The following is a 16031-nucleotide window of genomic DNA, read 5'->3' on the forward strand; positions in this document are numbered from 1 at the left end:
AGAATATGAAACAATACCTCCTCCCACCCCACTGTCCTGCTGGTAATAGCTTATCTAAAGTGATCAACAGGTGGGCCATTTCCAGCACAAATATAAATAAATAAATATATATATATATACAAATATATATATATGATATATGCCATCATGTGCCTGCAATGCCCGTCTGCCATGTACATTGGCCAAACTGGACAGTCTCTACGTAAAAGAATAAATGGACACAAATCAGACGTCCAGAATTATAACATTCAAAAACCAGTTGGAGAACACTTCAATCTCTTTGGTCACTCGATTACAGACCTAAAAGTCGTAATTCTTCAACAAAAAAACTTCAAAAACAGACTCCAATGAGAGACTGCTGAATTGGAATTAATTTGCAAACTGGATACAATTAACTTAGTCTTGAATAAAGACTGGGAGTGGATGGGTCATTACACAAAGTAAAATTATTTCCCCATGTTTATTCCCCCCCACACACACACACACTCACACTGTTCCTCAGATGTTCTTGTCAACTGCTGGAAATGGCCCACCTTGATTATCACTACAAAAGGTTTCCCCCCACCCCCCGCTCTCCTGCTGGTAATAGCTCACCTTACCTGATCACTCTCATTACAGCGTGTATGGTAACACCCGTTGTTTCATATGCTCTGTGTATATAAATCTCCCCACTGTATTTTCCACTGAATGCATCCGATGAAGTGAGCTGTAGCTCACGAAAGCTTATGCTCAAATAAATTTGTTAGTCTCTAAGGTGCCACAAGTCCTCCTTTTCTTTTTAACTGTAATACTGTTAATATCAATGGGTGCAGATTGCTCCAACAATACTATGTCTATATAGATAGAGATGGCGGGGACTAGAAGACAAAGGAACATGTTTATCTTTAGACATCTGAAATTACTCTACTTTTATCTGAAGCTAATGGAGGTGACCCTATGGCTATATTACAGCTCTTCATTTCCAGTGAACAATACATGTTGAGGGTGCAGGGACTATGAAGCTCACTGATGGAAGGAAAGATTTTGTTATGCAAGCATGTTTGTGACCAGAGAGATGTCTGAGAAGTTAAGACACCATGCTGCCAGATGGCTATGGGTTCAAGTCTAACCTGCAAACTTTGCATAAGACCTGACAAAGAATACATTCTCAGTATATGTGGGAGGAGTTGGGATTGTGTACATGACCGCAGTAATCCACTTGGTATTCAGTGCATGTGTGTAAGGTATCAGCAATCTCATATCTCTTATTTATTACTGGTTTGTGGGTGAGGACTTCACCAAAAATCCTTCTTTAGCTCCCCACCCCCAGCTTGAGAATACTCTATTCTATTTAAAAAGAAAAAGAAAAAGAATTAGATCTTTTAAAACACCTCTTAATATAAAAGTTTCTTTCTTCAGCCCTGATGTTATGTTCATCATTATGGCACAGTATAAAAATCAATTTAAAACAGAATACAAACAAACCCTGAGCTGCCATCTTTTTTTACAGATTGAGTTTCCTTTCATTCTTGTACTTCACCACCACCACCACCTTTCTATGAATAAACAAAGCACGTACTAAGAAGGTGCATTTGCTATATTCCCTGTAGGTGTATGCAGATGAATTGTGAGCACAGTGTCCCTTTTTTTCCTGTTCGTGCAAATCAGGATGTGACACAGTCGGTTGACAAGGAGCTGCATGAAAGCAGATTCCATGGAATGAAATCAGTCTTTGATTTTACTACGGTAATAGTGAAATAACAGAATATTTTTGAAAAAAAAAAAGTTAATTAATGTAAGTAGACTTTTTTCAGAAAATACTTATTTTGAGATTAACATTTGATTGTCACAAGAAATGGCCTTTAATTGAGAAACCAAGGGTTCAAAATTATGACTCTCTAAACCATTGCTAGCACCATATACATGGTATTTTCCTTCTCACTGGCAAAAGCATAAAGAATTAAGAGGAAAATATCAGCAAGCTGAGGTTTGGACAGGAAGGCAAGTTCTTTATAAATTGAGGATGCTTTCTCCAAAGAATCATCTTTTTTTTTCCTGAAGCATGTGTTATATCTCAAGGGACTAGCTGGCAGAATGTAAGTTTATAATCAACCTTCAAATCTAACTGAAAGCAAATTGCCCAGATATCACTTGAATCCGATAGCTGTGAAATATGTGAATAGGGAAGAAAAAATGGAAATAGCAGCATGTGTCATGTACAGCTTTCTGTAAAATAAGTATAGATTACACCTGTTTGACATGGTTTATGGCACAGGACGGAGCAAGTGGAGCAGGGCTTCCTGCCTATCTCATCTGTGAAGATGCTTTTGCATTCTTTATTCAAAGAATGAAGCCAAATTGTGACTTTCGCTGTTTGCCAAGATAGGAAAACTAACTGAAGAATTATCAGGTGCTATGGGTCTTGAACCCTGGCCTGGCTGAGTGAGAGCCTTGTCCTCTGTACCACTGCACTGCAAAGTCAGATGAGGGAACTGTAGCTAAATACCCCACTACCAGAGGCTACACACAGAGACTCAGCTGAGTCAGGTGACTAGCAGCAGACTACTGATTGGACACCACTAGATATAAAGCTTCCTGTTCCTATCCCACCTCTTCTCTGAGCAACTAGTTGGTAGGTCTGCTGGTGATCAGACCTCTGAGATCAATTTTCTGCCTCTTTGCCTGGTTCCCACTTGTCGCTCCTGTTATCACTCTTTTTGACTGACTGCAGCTTGACCCTTGGCATGACTTCTTACTCCAGTTCTGTCTTAATCTTTGATGTGTCTCCTGATTCCTACCCTGGCACTGACCCTTGGTGTGGCTCCTGACTCTGACCTTCGGCTTGACTTCCGACTGCGGCCCTGACTCCATTCTTGACTGACCATTAGGTCACACCACCCGATTAGCGGCCCTGACAGCAAATACAGAACTATATGGACTTGATTTTTCAAGCACCAACAACTCTCAGTGACTTCAGCTGGGGATGTGAATGTACAGTACTTCTGAAAGTCAGGCCCTGTCTTTTTATTTATTTTCAATAACAACCATCTTTTTCAGGTTCAGATCTCTCTGTATGCAAACTGATGCTAACTTAATTGGACAGTTTCATGTTTAATATCAGATTCAAACAATTAAATTTTACATATTTTGTTGGTAGCACTTCAAAAAGTTAAATGAGATCTTTCCAAATTAAAATTTCCCCAATTTTCCAACTTTAAAAATATTCTTGTTTCCATATATGTATTAGTACATGCCAGGGCTGTGAACCTCCTCCGGCTCAGGGAAAAAAACTGTTTTGCTGCCCCTCAAATTTGTGCAGGACTAAAACTAAACTTAGTGAATAGAAACACCTAGCCGACGGAAACGTAAATCAGTGAAACTGGACTAGTGCCCCTCCCCACCCCCAGCAAAAAACAAAACAAAAACAAACATGCAGCCTTGGGAGCACTCCTAGTCTTGACTACAACTAGCAGGAAGTCTCAGCATTTGATGATAGCAAATGCTTCAGCATGTGACAAATAGCTCTGGAGACCATAGCTGAAGACTAGCAGCCTTAATCTTTCTTGCGTCTGGTCTCCCCATCTTCTTCTCCCGTCACTACTTACAAAGGAAACAGTCACAGCGACTAGCACCTGCTTTGTGCTTCCCCATCCCTCTGCATGGAACTCACTCGCAATGCGCCACCCCTAGTTGCCCACAGAATGTCACACAATTAAAACTAGAATGAGAAGGAAAGGCAGGTTTCCGCAGTGCTGCACACACCCCACCCCACCCAGCCTCGGGCAAGGGAATCCCTTTTTTCTGAATCTTCCAGTTTGTTTGGTTTTTTTTGGTCTGTTTCTGCTAAATCTGAAGATTTCCAGAATAGGGACTGCCTTAAAATCTATGTATGTTCCGCTGCCATTGTATAACTAGTAATCATAATATAAATGCCTATTATGTTTCCCTGCCAACACAGCTTGCTTTCAGTAAAATGCAGCTGCTACAGTAATTGCTAATTGTGGGGTGTTTTTTTTTTTTCAAAAAGAGACAATTTTATATTTTTTTTAATAATGATTGAAATCTGCAACCAATTGCAAAGCCAATATCTCAAAAGGGGGATCATCATTCTCCAGATATAAGGAGTGTACACCATTGTCACACTTAGAAAAATAGTTTTTAAAAAAGCCTCCCATTTTGAACAGAACAGCCAGATGGCTTGTATCTGTCCTTCATAGCAAATGTGACCTTTAAATTAGAAAACATCAGGGATCAGTGATTCATCGAGACACACAGAACTCAGCAAGCATTAAAGAATACAGTGCTCAAATTGACTGAGCTCTGCTTCAAATGTCCACTGATTACAGTAGATGTCACTATTGTTTCATTTATAGGCCAGGATATGTTAGAAAAGTCCCCCTGCCCCCAGCAAGCAGTTGTTAACTACAGTATGGGTAGTTAAGTATGTGCAGAAAGGCAGTGATATTCAAGTGGAGCAATTTTCTTGCTGGAGAATATAATAATGCTTGGCACTTATAAAGCACTTTGCATGTTCAAATCCCTGTGCAAATATTAACTAATCCGCACAGCACTTCTTTGAGATGAGTAGGAGAGTTTGTCAGAAAACAGGGAAAGGGGGAGGCTTTGTTTTTTTCATTGATATTTCACAGGTTGAAATTTTCTGCGTCTATAATATGCCCCCATTTTACAGGCAGGAAAATGGAGGTCGGTGAAGGGATTTGCTTAAGGTTACAGAATTTATCACTGGCAGAACTGGTAGCCTGATCCAGTGCCCATTGAAGTCAATGGGAGTCCTTTGGTTCAGGAAAGAGGAACTTATTAATAATCCTTCACTCTTGTACTTTGAGATCCTCGGTAAGAGGCAGTATAAAGTACTTCAATAACTAATTCTCTTAGTACATCTGTGAGGCAATTAGGTCTTATACACATTGGATAAATAGATAAGCTCTAGAGATTCTCTGCTCTAATCACTAGACAGCGCTTCATACCAATGAAGCAACATATGTGAGGCATCTGATTTGCATTTGGGATGTTCCAATAAGTCAGTACCATGCCACAAGTCAGCTCTAGTATGGCTTAAGAGATGGCTGACCTGTTGTGATTGGTAGGGAACATTACTACATTAAAGCTGTCTGTTCTTCACTAATTAACAATCCAGTAGTAGGAATCAGGAATCTGGAAGTAATGTTAGTTCTTGTTTTTGCTGGGGTGCCCAGTTTTTGCAACTGCATGACACAGGCACCTGAACAACATGAGAGGCCAGGATGCACATAAACATACTGGAACTCTGGTAAGCATGCAAAGTTTGCCAGGCATTCCTACCAACCATCCAGGACCGACACATTCTTGTCATGTCAGACAACACCACCACAGTCCTCTACGTAAGCAAGGGGAGACAAGATCCTGAGCCATGTGTGTGAAAGCTACATACCTTTGGGAATGGTGCATCACATAGTATATTCTTCTGACAACAGCCTACCTACCGAGCACCCAGAACGTGATTGCTGATGCTCTCAGCAGAAACTTTGCCATTGACCACAAATGGGAGTTGCATGACTCTGTAATCACGAACATGTTTGGCTGATGGGAAACCCCTGTGAGGGATCTTTTCACATCCCACAACAATACCAAATGCACCCGTTGTTGTTCAAGGGGAGGGACTGGAACTCAATCATAAGGGGACGTCCTAGTCCTCGATTGGTCGGACCAGACAAATTATGCCTCCCCCACACCCCCCACTTCCAGCCCTCCTACTATGAATAATCCACAAGATCAGATGGGAGAAAGCAACAACCATCCTGATCGCCCCTTTCTGGCCTTGCCAATATTGGTTCCCACTTCTCTGCATGTCAAAGAACCTGCCACTCATGCTTTGGATGCTCCCGGAGCTACTGACCCAAACAATAGCAGACTTTTACCCTAACCCGCGCATACTCCATCTGACGGTTTGGTTTTTGGTGGACACTCCACTCGCGCAGGAATGCTCTCTGGAAGTGTGAGATGTTCTCTCAAGCATCAGAAAGGAGTCCACAAGATGTTCGTATGTAGCCAAATGGACACTTTTCATTGCCAGGGCTACCTGGCAGAACCTTGTCCCTGAAGCAGTGGGCGTCCCACGACTCTTGGAATATTTTCTTTATCTGAAGGACTTGGGACTGGCCCTCAGTTCCATTAAGGTGCATGCAGCTGCCATTAGCGCTTTTCACCTGCCGGTGGATGGCCATTAACTGAATGGTTCTGGAAGGGCCTTCTATGAAAATACCCTCCCATTCAACCTATTCCCCTCTCCCCTTATGGGACCTTAACTTTGTCCTCACCTTGTTGACGTCTGCCCCCTTTGACCTTATGGCCTCATGGTCACTCTCTCCTTTCCATGAAAGTCTCTTTCCTCATCACCATTAAATTGGCTAGGAGGGTTGGCGAACTGGAAACCATGATTGCTAGCCCACCTTTCATCACTTTCCATAAAGATAAGGTCTCTCTGACTTCCCCCCAAGTTCCTGCCCAAGGTGGTTTCCCAATTCCACCTCAATCAACACATGCTTTTACCTACCTTCTTCCTCATGCCTCGAATGAGGAAAGAAGGCTTCACTCATTAGATGTTTGAAGGGCATTGGCTTTTTATCTTAAGAGGACAAAACCCTTTTGGAAATCTCCTCAGCTTTTTGTTGCCATAACGGAGAGAATGATAGGGCAAGCCATTTCCAGCCAAAGAATCTCCAAGTGTGGTCTCAGGGTGCATTACACGTTGCTATCAGTAATTGGGACAATCCCCACTTGAAGGGGTTCGGGCCTATTCCACCAGAGTGCAAGCATCAGCTATGGCCACACTCCACAATTTGCCCCTCGCAGACATATGCAAGGTAGCTACGTGGAATTCACTGCACACCTCTTCCACACGCTATGTTGTAGTCCATGATTTGATGCTTCGTTTGGAGCAGCAGTCCTCCATTCCACAGTCTCCTCCTACATAGGTACTGTTTGCTAATCACCCTCAGTGAAATACAATAGGGACCATCACTCAAAAAAGAAAACAATATTACTTACCTGTAACTGAAGCTTCTTCGAGGGGTGTGGTCCCTCTCTGTATTCCAGACCCAGCCTGCTTCCCCTCTGCTGTAGATTCAACAGCTGTGTGGTAGAGAAGGAACAGGAGGTGCCGGCAGCACGCTGTGCCCTTTATTGCCTTGGGTGAGACCACGAAGTGGCACAGGGCACATGTGAGGACTGCCACACAGTACTGTTTTCAAAAACTCTGCCTCCTGGCACATGCACATAACCCCTCAGTGAAATACAGATATGGACCACACATCTCAAAGAACCAGTTATAGGTAAGCAACCTATTTGATTTTTCCATCCATCTTTGTAAGAACTGCAGCTGTAGAGGAAACCTTACAGAAAACTCTAGATGCTTTCATAGAAAGTGTAGTCTATTCCATATGGTAGGATTTTTGCCCAAAGACAAAAGATGTGGTCCTCTCCAGAACACCACCTCGGTAAATCTCTCCACGTGAATGCAAGAAACATGTGAATAGGTGAAAGAATTAACTATTTTGACATAATACTGTGGAGCAGAGATAACCAGACAGTGCCCATGTTCAGGGAACTGTGAAGTGTGGCAGGAGTCAAGGCAGAAACTTAAGACTAGATTCTCCATCTTGAACACTGAATGCTGACTGTCATTAACAACTTTAGATGCAAAACGGAAAAAATCCCTGCACAAAGCATTCTAGTTTCTGTATAGAATTTGATATCAAATGCCTTTCTTTAAGTCCTAGCAATGGTGCTCCTGGTATGTATGTACATGTGTACTATACGGCTTAATCAAAAGACACACTGCTTTTTCATCTAGAGCAGTGGTTCCCAAACTTGTTCTGCCACTCGTGCAGGGAAAGCTCCAGGTGGGGCAGGCCAGTTTGTTTACCTGCCGTGTCCACAGGTTCGGCCGATCGCGGCTCCCAGTGGCTGCGGTTTGCTGCTCCAGGCCAATGTGAGCCGCTGGAAGCGGCAGCGAGTACAACCTTCAGCCCGCGCTGCTTCCAGCAGCTCCCCTTGGCCTGGAGCAGCGAACCGTGGCCACTGGGAGCCGCGATCGGCCGAACCTGCAGACGCGGCAGATAAACAAACCGCCCGCCCCGCCAGGGGCTTTCCCTGCACAAGCAGCAGAATAAGTTTGGGAACCACTGATCTACAGCAGTGGTTTTCAGCCTGTGGTCTGTGGACCATTGGGGTCTGAAGACTATGTCTTAAGATTTCCAAAGGGGTCTGCACCTCCATTTGAAATTTTGTAGGGGTCTGCAAATGAAAAACCCATTGAAAACCACTGATCTAGAGGATGTTACTCAGTTGTAGGCACACAGGTGTCTTAAAAATGTCACTAGCTGACTTTGCAATGAGTAATTCTGTATTCCAGTGATCAAATTATTAAGTAGCTAATCGTAGTCAACACCTGCAGTGGTACTTAACCTTGCTGGAGGCACAGGTAGCAGGCAGCTTTCACAATGACTGACTTACAATTAGTCTGTGAAATAACTATCAGAGTGTTTAAGGAAAAGCTTGTCATATGTACTATTCAGTGAAAATGTGAACATTGGTATCTTTTCTCATTTAACTATGTGGAGCATTCAAGCAGCTTTGGATAAGCATTAAATAGTGATAACATATTGCCCTAAAGAGCTAACTCAAGTTTTGCAAAACATCTTGAAAATTTGAGGCTTGAAGTCGCCCCCCAGGTTACTAATTCACTTCAAGCACAGGTTTTTAACAGTGAGTGTGATTAACCATTGGCACAAACTGCCAAGTCAAGTGGTGGATTCTCTATCTCTTGAGGTCTTGAAATCAACCTGGATCTCTTTCCTAAAGGTATGCTTTAGTCAAACACAAGTTATTAGGCTGAATATAGGAATAACTGGGTGAAATGTAATGGCCTGTAATGTACGGGAGTTCAGATGAGATTATTTATTGGTCCCTTCTGGTGTAAAAATCTATTAATCCTTTATTTGGGGAAGACAGTGGCTATGGCACACCACTGGAAGTCAAATCTGTGGCAATGGGAAATACTCAATTCTTGCCCAAAATTTTGATGGCGTGGGCAAGAACTATGCATTGGATTTGTTATTTTCTCGGTATTCCCTAGATTGTTCCTATTTCTCATAGAGCAAAACAAATTACACATTTAAACTAGCACACGTCATTTTGTATTAGATTGCATCAAATTAACTTTCCACAAAGATGAAGAAAGGAGTCCCAGGTGGCAGAACTTTTATGATCGGTACGTGTGGGACAGTATTCAGACCAGCCCCCGCCCCCCCCCCAAAAAGGTAAAATTAAAATGTTACATTTTAACACTATTTTCAGACACACACACACTTGAGGTGGCCCACTGTCCTAGTGGTACTGATCTGCACGGCCACGCAAGCGGCTGAAATTCAGTACATTGGGAGCATGTTGCAGGCTCCTGCACTAGCTCTGGCTTTGTGAACTTTTATATGACATTCAAGGTTAGGGCTTTGCAAGTTAAAGCCACCAACAGTTTGGAACCTTTGTACTGAGCAAGTGCTTCCCTCCCTGTGTGATGCTGCCCCAAATGAGATCAGTGGCAGTTTCTCATCTGGAGAACATTTAATGCCTGCAAGAAGGAGCTGGTAACAGATCATACTGCATGAGGGTTGTTTGGCTTCGGAACTAGTTTTCCCTTCTTTGTCCCCCAGAGCTCAGATTTGTTAACCTACTGAGCAAGCTACAAAGCCAATCTTTTATCTCAGGCTTTTGGCGAATATTATGTGCAGTCAATCCTTTATATTGTTTGTTAATAAACGGCTAGCCGTCCTATGCTGCCTTAGAGATTTTTTTTTTAATGAATCTGGAGAAAATAATTACATTTCTAGCCTACACCTCAGCTCAGGCTAGCAGTGCTGCAGAGGTTAGCTCTTTGGGGAACAGAGAGAGATGTGTGTCGCTCATGTGCAACTTCTCTGACTGGTTTAAGGATCAGTGCTGCCTGCTTTAAAAGGGAGTCCAGTCAAACCAGAATAAGTTCAATGTCGACCCTCAAATTGGTAATAGATAAGACTTTTTTCTTTAACAATAGCATTGTAAATGATTTTCGCTGATAATTACCTATATATTTTTAAGCTTACTAAGAAAAAGGAATCCTAGCAAAATAACATACTTTAATGGCTTAGTATGTATAAGCATAATGAATCAAGAAATAAACTGTTACATGACTATGGAACCAGCAGGACGTGTGAAATGTCTTCTCACTTCTTTTGTAAAACACACTTGAAATTCAGTTATACAATACTTCGTTTACTTCCATCCACATTCAAATCATTTGAACTGCAGGTAAAATATTCCCAATTGCAATAACTCAGACATCATTTCTATAGTTGACCCAGAATTTCCAACTAAGTGTGGCTTAGACCATGTTAAAACAAATATTGTATGAAAGCTTTCTCTGTCGGACAAAGCAGAAAGAGGCTTTGTTTGACGCTTTATCTGCAGTCTCTCCAATTGCTGTGGAACCTGTTTGGTGCAGCAGTAATGGAATATCGAAGAGCTTTGGCACATATCAGTTAAAACAAATCTTTGTCCAGCATTGCAATGCTTCATAGCCCTGTGCTGGGTCACTGGCTCAGAGAAGATTTTAAGGGGAGTATCACCTACTAAATCTCCAATTCCAACTCCTGTGGCATTTTTGTTTCTTGGATGTTTCCCAACCATTTACTGATCAAGTCTAACCCAGTTTTGTCTGCTATCTGTTGAGATCACATAGCAAAGTGGCTTTAGGATTATATTGCAATTTTCCTTTTACTTTCTTCGGTAGCCAGCTGAGCTCACAGTTCAGGTGGGCCTGCAATAAACAGAACAAAGATATGATATTGTTTTGCCCTTTATTCATTTCCTTCATGCATTGAATTTAAATAGTGAGCAGCTTCTTCTGTTTGTCTCTATGTCTTCATCCATGCTATCCCTTGCTCACAAAAGGGCCTTCCTTACTTCATCCTCATGGTCTGTCTCCTCCCCACAGTCAAGTTGCTTATGAAGACTATAAGAAACATACTGCCATTGCCATGCTTGAGGGTAACTGAAGTCTAGCTTTCTTGTCATAATCATATGTATTTATTAACGTAACTGTTGTTCTCTTTCCCCCTATTGTTGTCTGTTTTGGGGACGAGAATTGTGCCTCTTCTGTATTTGGAAAATTCCTAGCACACACTGGGTGCTACCAAAAATAATGTTGTTATTAATGTACTGAAGGTACAATACAATTAAATAGTGGAAAGACTTTAAGCCCTTTTTGTTTTGTATTTGTACAGTGCCTGGCACCATGGGATCCTGGTCCTTGGCTTGGGCTGTAGATGCCTCAATAATACAATAACTTGAAGCCTTAAAAGACAGTCAGTCAATTTTTTATCCAACCTTTTAATCTTTGTCCAAGCTTCTCATTCTAGAACATATAAATCACGATAGGCAATATTTATATGGAATTATGTTTAATTTGATTCAATAGAAAAGCTGAATTTTTAAACATACCTCTCTGGAATCTAGGCAAAGAAATCCAATCAGATTTATCCTGTACATTTTGAACAGAGTGAACAAGATTCTCTTGCTGAGTGACAGCCAACCAGTAATAACTTTAAAAGCATACAGAGGAATGTTGGTGTACTTCAAATTCCAAAAATGAGGTTGTATATAAGTTGCACAAGCTTAATGTCTTTGTTTTTAATGTCTCTGCATTAGGCACTCTATTCATAGAATCATAGAATATCAGGGTTGGAAGGGACCTCAGGAGGTCATCTAGTCCAACCCCCTGCTCAAAGCAGGACCGATCCCCAATTAAATCATCCCAGCCAGGGCTTTGTCCAGCCTGACCTTAAAAACTTCTAAGGAAGGAGATTCCACAACCTCCCTAGGTAACGCATTCCAGTGTTTCACCACCTTCCTAGTGAAAAAAGCTTTTCTAATATCCCACCTAAATCTCCCCCACTGCAACTTGAGACCATTACTCCTTGTTCTGTCATCTGCTACCACTGAGAACAGTCTAGAGCCATCCTCTTTGGAACCCCCTTTCAGGTAGTTGAAAGCAGCTATCAAATCCCCCCTCATTATTCTCTTCCGCACACTAAACAATCCCAGTTCCCTCAGCCTCTCCTCATAACTCATGTGTTCCAGTCCCCTAATCATTTTTGTTGACCTCCACTGGACGCTTTCCAATTTTTCCACATCCTTCTTGTAGTGTGGGGCCCAAAACTGGACACAGTACTCCAGATGAGGCCTCACCAGTGTCAAATAGAGGAACAATCACGTCCCTCGATCTGCTGGCAATGCCCCTACTTATACATCCCAAAATGCCATTGGCCTTCTTGGCAACAAGGGCACACTGTTGACTCTTATCCAGCTTCTCGTCCACTGTAACCCCAGGTCCTTTTCTGCAGAACTGCTGCCGAGCCATTCGGTCCCTAGTCTGTAGCGGTGCATTGGATTCTTCCATCCTAAGTGCAGGACTCTGCACTTGTCCTTGTTGAACCTCATCAGATTTCTTTTGGCCCAATCCTCCAATTTGTCTAGGTCCCTCTGTATCCTATCCCTACCCTCCAGCGTATCTACTTCTCCTCTCACGTTAGTGTCATCTGCAAACTTGCTGAGGGTGCAATCCACACCATCCTCCAGATCATTTATGAAGATATTGAACAAAACCTGCCCCAGGACCGACCCTTGGGGCACTCCACTTGATACCGGCTGCCAACTAGACATGGAGCCATTGATCACTACCCGTTGAGCCCGACAATCTAGCCAACTTTCTATCCGCCTTATAGTCCATTCATCCAGCCCATAACTTCTTTAACTTGCTGGCAAGAATACTGTGGGAGACCGTGTCAAAATCTTTGCTAAAGTCAAGGAACAACACGTCCACTGCTTTCCCCTCATCCACAGAGCCAGTTATCTCGTCATAGAAGGCAATTAGATTAGTCAGGCATGACTTGCCCTTGGTGAATCCATGCTGACTGTTCCTGATCACTTTCCTCTCCTCTAAGTGCTTCAGAATTAATTCCTTGAGGACCTGCTCCATGATTTTTCCAGGGACTGAGGTGAGGCTGACTGGCTTGTAGTTCCCCGGATCCTCCTTCTTCCCTTTTTTAAAGATGGGCACTACATTAGCCTTTTTCCAGTCTGTTTCAGATATGAAACACACAAATTCAAGTATTTATGATTTCCCAAATCATTTGATCTGAAACTCCCAAATCTCTTCCCAGTACTACCTGTTCTTTGAGAAATTATGGGTTACTTTGCTACTGAGAGATTAGAAGTAACACCTTTGTATTAGTTTTGTTATAAGAGCCATACGTCAATGTTCATTAATCTTGCTTCTGGTACTACTGCATCTCAAGAAATAATTTGTCATTTTATGATATTCCTTCTCACCTAGGTTGTAGCAGTCATTTTTTTTATTGCAGCACTGAAAATCTGTCATGCAAGGATCTAGTGCTCAGCAACATTTGATCCTACTGTTAATAGCAGTCTAATTTTAATCTAGAATTGGTATATTTGAACAGAAATGTGTGCCGGTCTCCTCTCAAGAAAGGCAATAAATATTTAATAGTCATTACCAGCGTTTGGCTGATACAGCATTTTAACATCAGTAGCTTTAAGGCTCTCAAAGAGGACATTCTTCTACAAGCAGATTAAAAGGTGGATGGAATAAGTGCTTGATTACAAGAATTGCACAGAGCACAGTTTAGCATTGCAAGGGTTTCATTTTTTCTTAGATAAATGTAGTTAACATGTTTGCTGAAGTGTCCTCACAATACCTCTGCACTGATTCAGGAAGGTACTTAAGCACGTGTATAACTTTAAGCATGACTAGTCTCATTGAAGTCAATTGGGAACTACTTGCTTGTTTAAAGTATCTTTCTGAATAGGGATCCTAGTGGCTTGGTAAAAGTTGAAACTGTATAATGTAAAAAATAAGAGGCTTATTTAGAAAAAATGTTTTCATTAGGCAAGTAATAGACACATAAATGACCAACTGCTGTAAGGATGTTCTGGTGCCGAGCAATGAGTGAGTGATCTTTGTTTTCAGCTCTTGATTGTGATCAGTATGTGCATGATGGATTGTCAATTGTATAAATATGCCTGGGATGAAGGTGAAACTGTTTTTTCCTCTGATTCTTTTGGTCTTGCTGCCCCTTCATCAATGGGGTGACACTGATGGAAAGACGCAGCATTAAGCTAAAACCATACATTTTGCTCATCTGGTTTTTGCTTTTTTTTTCTTGTTTTCTCTGAACAATTTGAACATTTTTTCCCACTCATAGGTTTACTTGTTAGCCTACTTTTTTCTTTCTTTTATATTTCTGAGATCGATTGCTTTTTCTGCTCTCTGTTGACACCCACATTTTCTATCCAGAATTCAGTTGCTAGCGCACTTCAGGAAATTGGGTGGAGGGGGAGGGGAAAAGGATGTATTCATATCTTATAGTGATGATATATTTTCTGTTCCATCACTAGGGGAAATACTAAACAGCAACTATTAAATTAATTTTTAGTAAATATTTTTTGACTTGGTAACTTGCTCTCAGGAATGTTAAAAGAACTGGCCAAAGAGTTCTCTGAACTTTTGATGTTGATTTTTAACACTTTTTGGAACTTCTTCAGTGTTCCAGAGGATGGAAAACAGCCAACGTGCCAATATTTAAAAAGACGACCAGGGTAATTATAACTGGTTAGCACAAAATCAGTCCTGGGTAAATTCATGGAAAGACTGATATGGGATAGTCAATAAAGACCTAAAGGATGCAAATCAACATGATTTTAAGTAAAATGGGTCTTATCAAACTTGATGTTGATTTTTGACAAGATTAGAATTTTGTTTGATAAAGGTAACCCTTTTTATGTAATATACTTAAACTTTTGTAAGTCATTGACTTAGTCTTGCCTGGCATTCAGATTGAAAAAAGTAATACTATACAAAATCAATGTAGCCTATGTTAAATGGATTAAAAACTGGTTAGCTGCTAGAGATAAAAAAGTAACTATAAATGGGGTATGTCTAGTGGGTTACCACAGATAATTGTTGGGTCTTTGTTGTTCAGTATTGTTATCAATGATTTGAAAGAAAATATAAAATCATTGCTCATAAAGCTTACAGAGGAGACACACTTATTGTGGTAAATAGTGATGGGCTCAGATCAGTTATACAGATGACCATATTGGTTTGTACAGAGTGCTTATTTGAACAGTATGCATTTTAATAAAGCCAAATGCAAGGTCATACATCTGCTAACAAAGAATGAAGGTCACGCTTACAAATTGCAAAACAGTGTCTTGCAGTGCAGTGATTCTGAAAAGGACTTTGAGGGTAATGGTGGCTAATCAACTGAACATGAGCTCCCAGTATGATGCTGTAGCTAATTGGGCAAACATGATCATGAGTGTATAAGCAGAGAAATATAAAGTAGGAGTAGGGAAGTAATATCTCTCTACTGTGTCCAGTTCTTATGGTCCAGTCTTTAAAAAGGATGTTGATAAATAGGCAAGGATTCAGAAAAAAGCTACAGAAAATATTCAGTCATGCAAACAAACATATAGGGAGAGACTTGAGAAACTCAATATATATGTAGCTTATCCAAGAGTAGGTTAACAGATGAGTTGATCACAATCTATAAATACCTGTATGGAAAGAGATTTCTTATGATGGACAGCTCTTTAATCTAGCAGAAAAAGGTGTGATGCGACCCAGTGGTTGAGAGCTGAAGCTGGACAAATTCAGACTAGAAATAAGACAGTCTTTAAATAATGAGGATAGTTAATGACTGAAACAACTTACCTAGGGACAAAGAGGTTTCTCTGTCTCCTGAAGTCTTTAAGTGAAAACGGTGCCTTTCTAAAAAATATACTTATAGCTCAAAAAGTGATTTGCTTGTACAGAAATTCCTTGGGTTCTATGACCTGTGTTTTGCAGGAGGTAAGACTAGTGAGTACAATGATCCATTCTGCTCCTAATATCTATTAATTAGATGCACAAGTGCTCATATTTGTTACACAACATT

General features: G+C 41.1%; 1 protein-coding gene across 6 annotated transcripts in view; it reads left to right on the forward strand.

Moving 5' to 3' along the window:
* Nucleotides 1–16031, forward strand: part of PIK3C3 (phosphatidylinositol 3-kinase catalytic subunit type 3) — a 133784-nt gene that overhangs the window by 107520 nt on the left and 10233 nt on the right. For 2 of the 6 annotated variants that reach the window (XR_007356657.1, XR_007356659.1), the window contains one exon: nt 1590–1725. The exons of the other annotated variants lie outside the window; for them this stretch is intronic. The gene's annotated coding sequence lies outside the window, so the exon portion shown is untranslated. The remainder of the gene's footprint in view (nt 1–1589; nt 1726–16031) is intronic. 6 annotated transcript variants of the gene reach the window in all.

Source organism: Caretta caretta, chromosome 5, assembly GCF_965140235.1.
Source record: "Caretta caretta isolate rCarCar2 chromosome 5, rCarCar1.hap1, whole genome shotgun sequence".
NCBI classification, from domain to species: Eukaryota; Metazoa; Chordata; order Testudines; family Cheloniidae; genus Caretta; species Caretta caretta.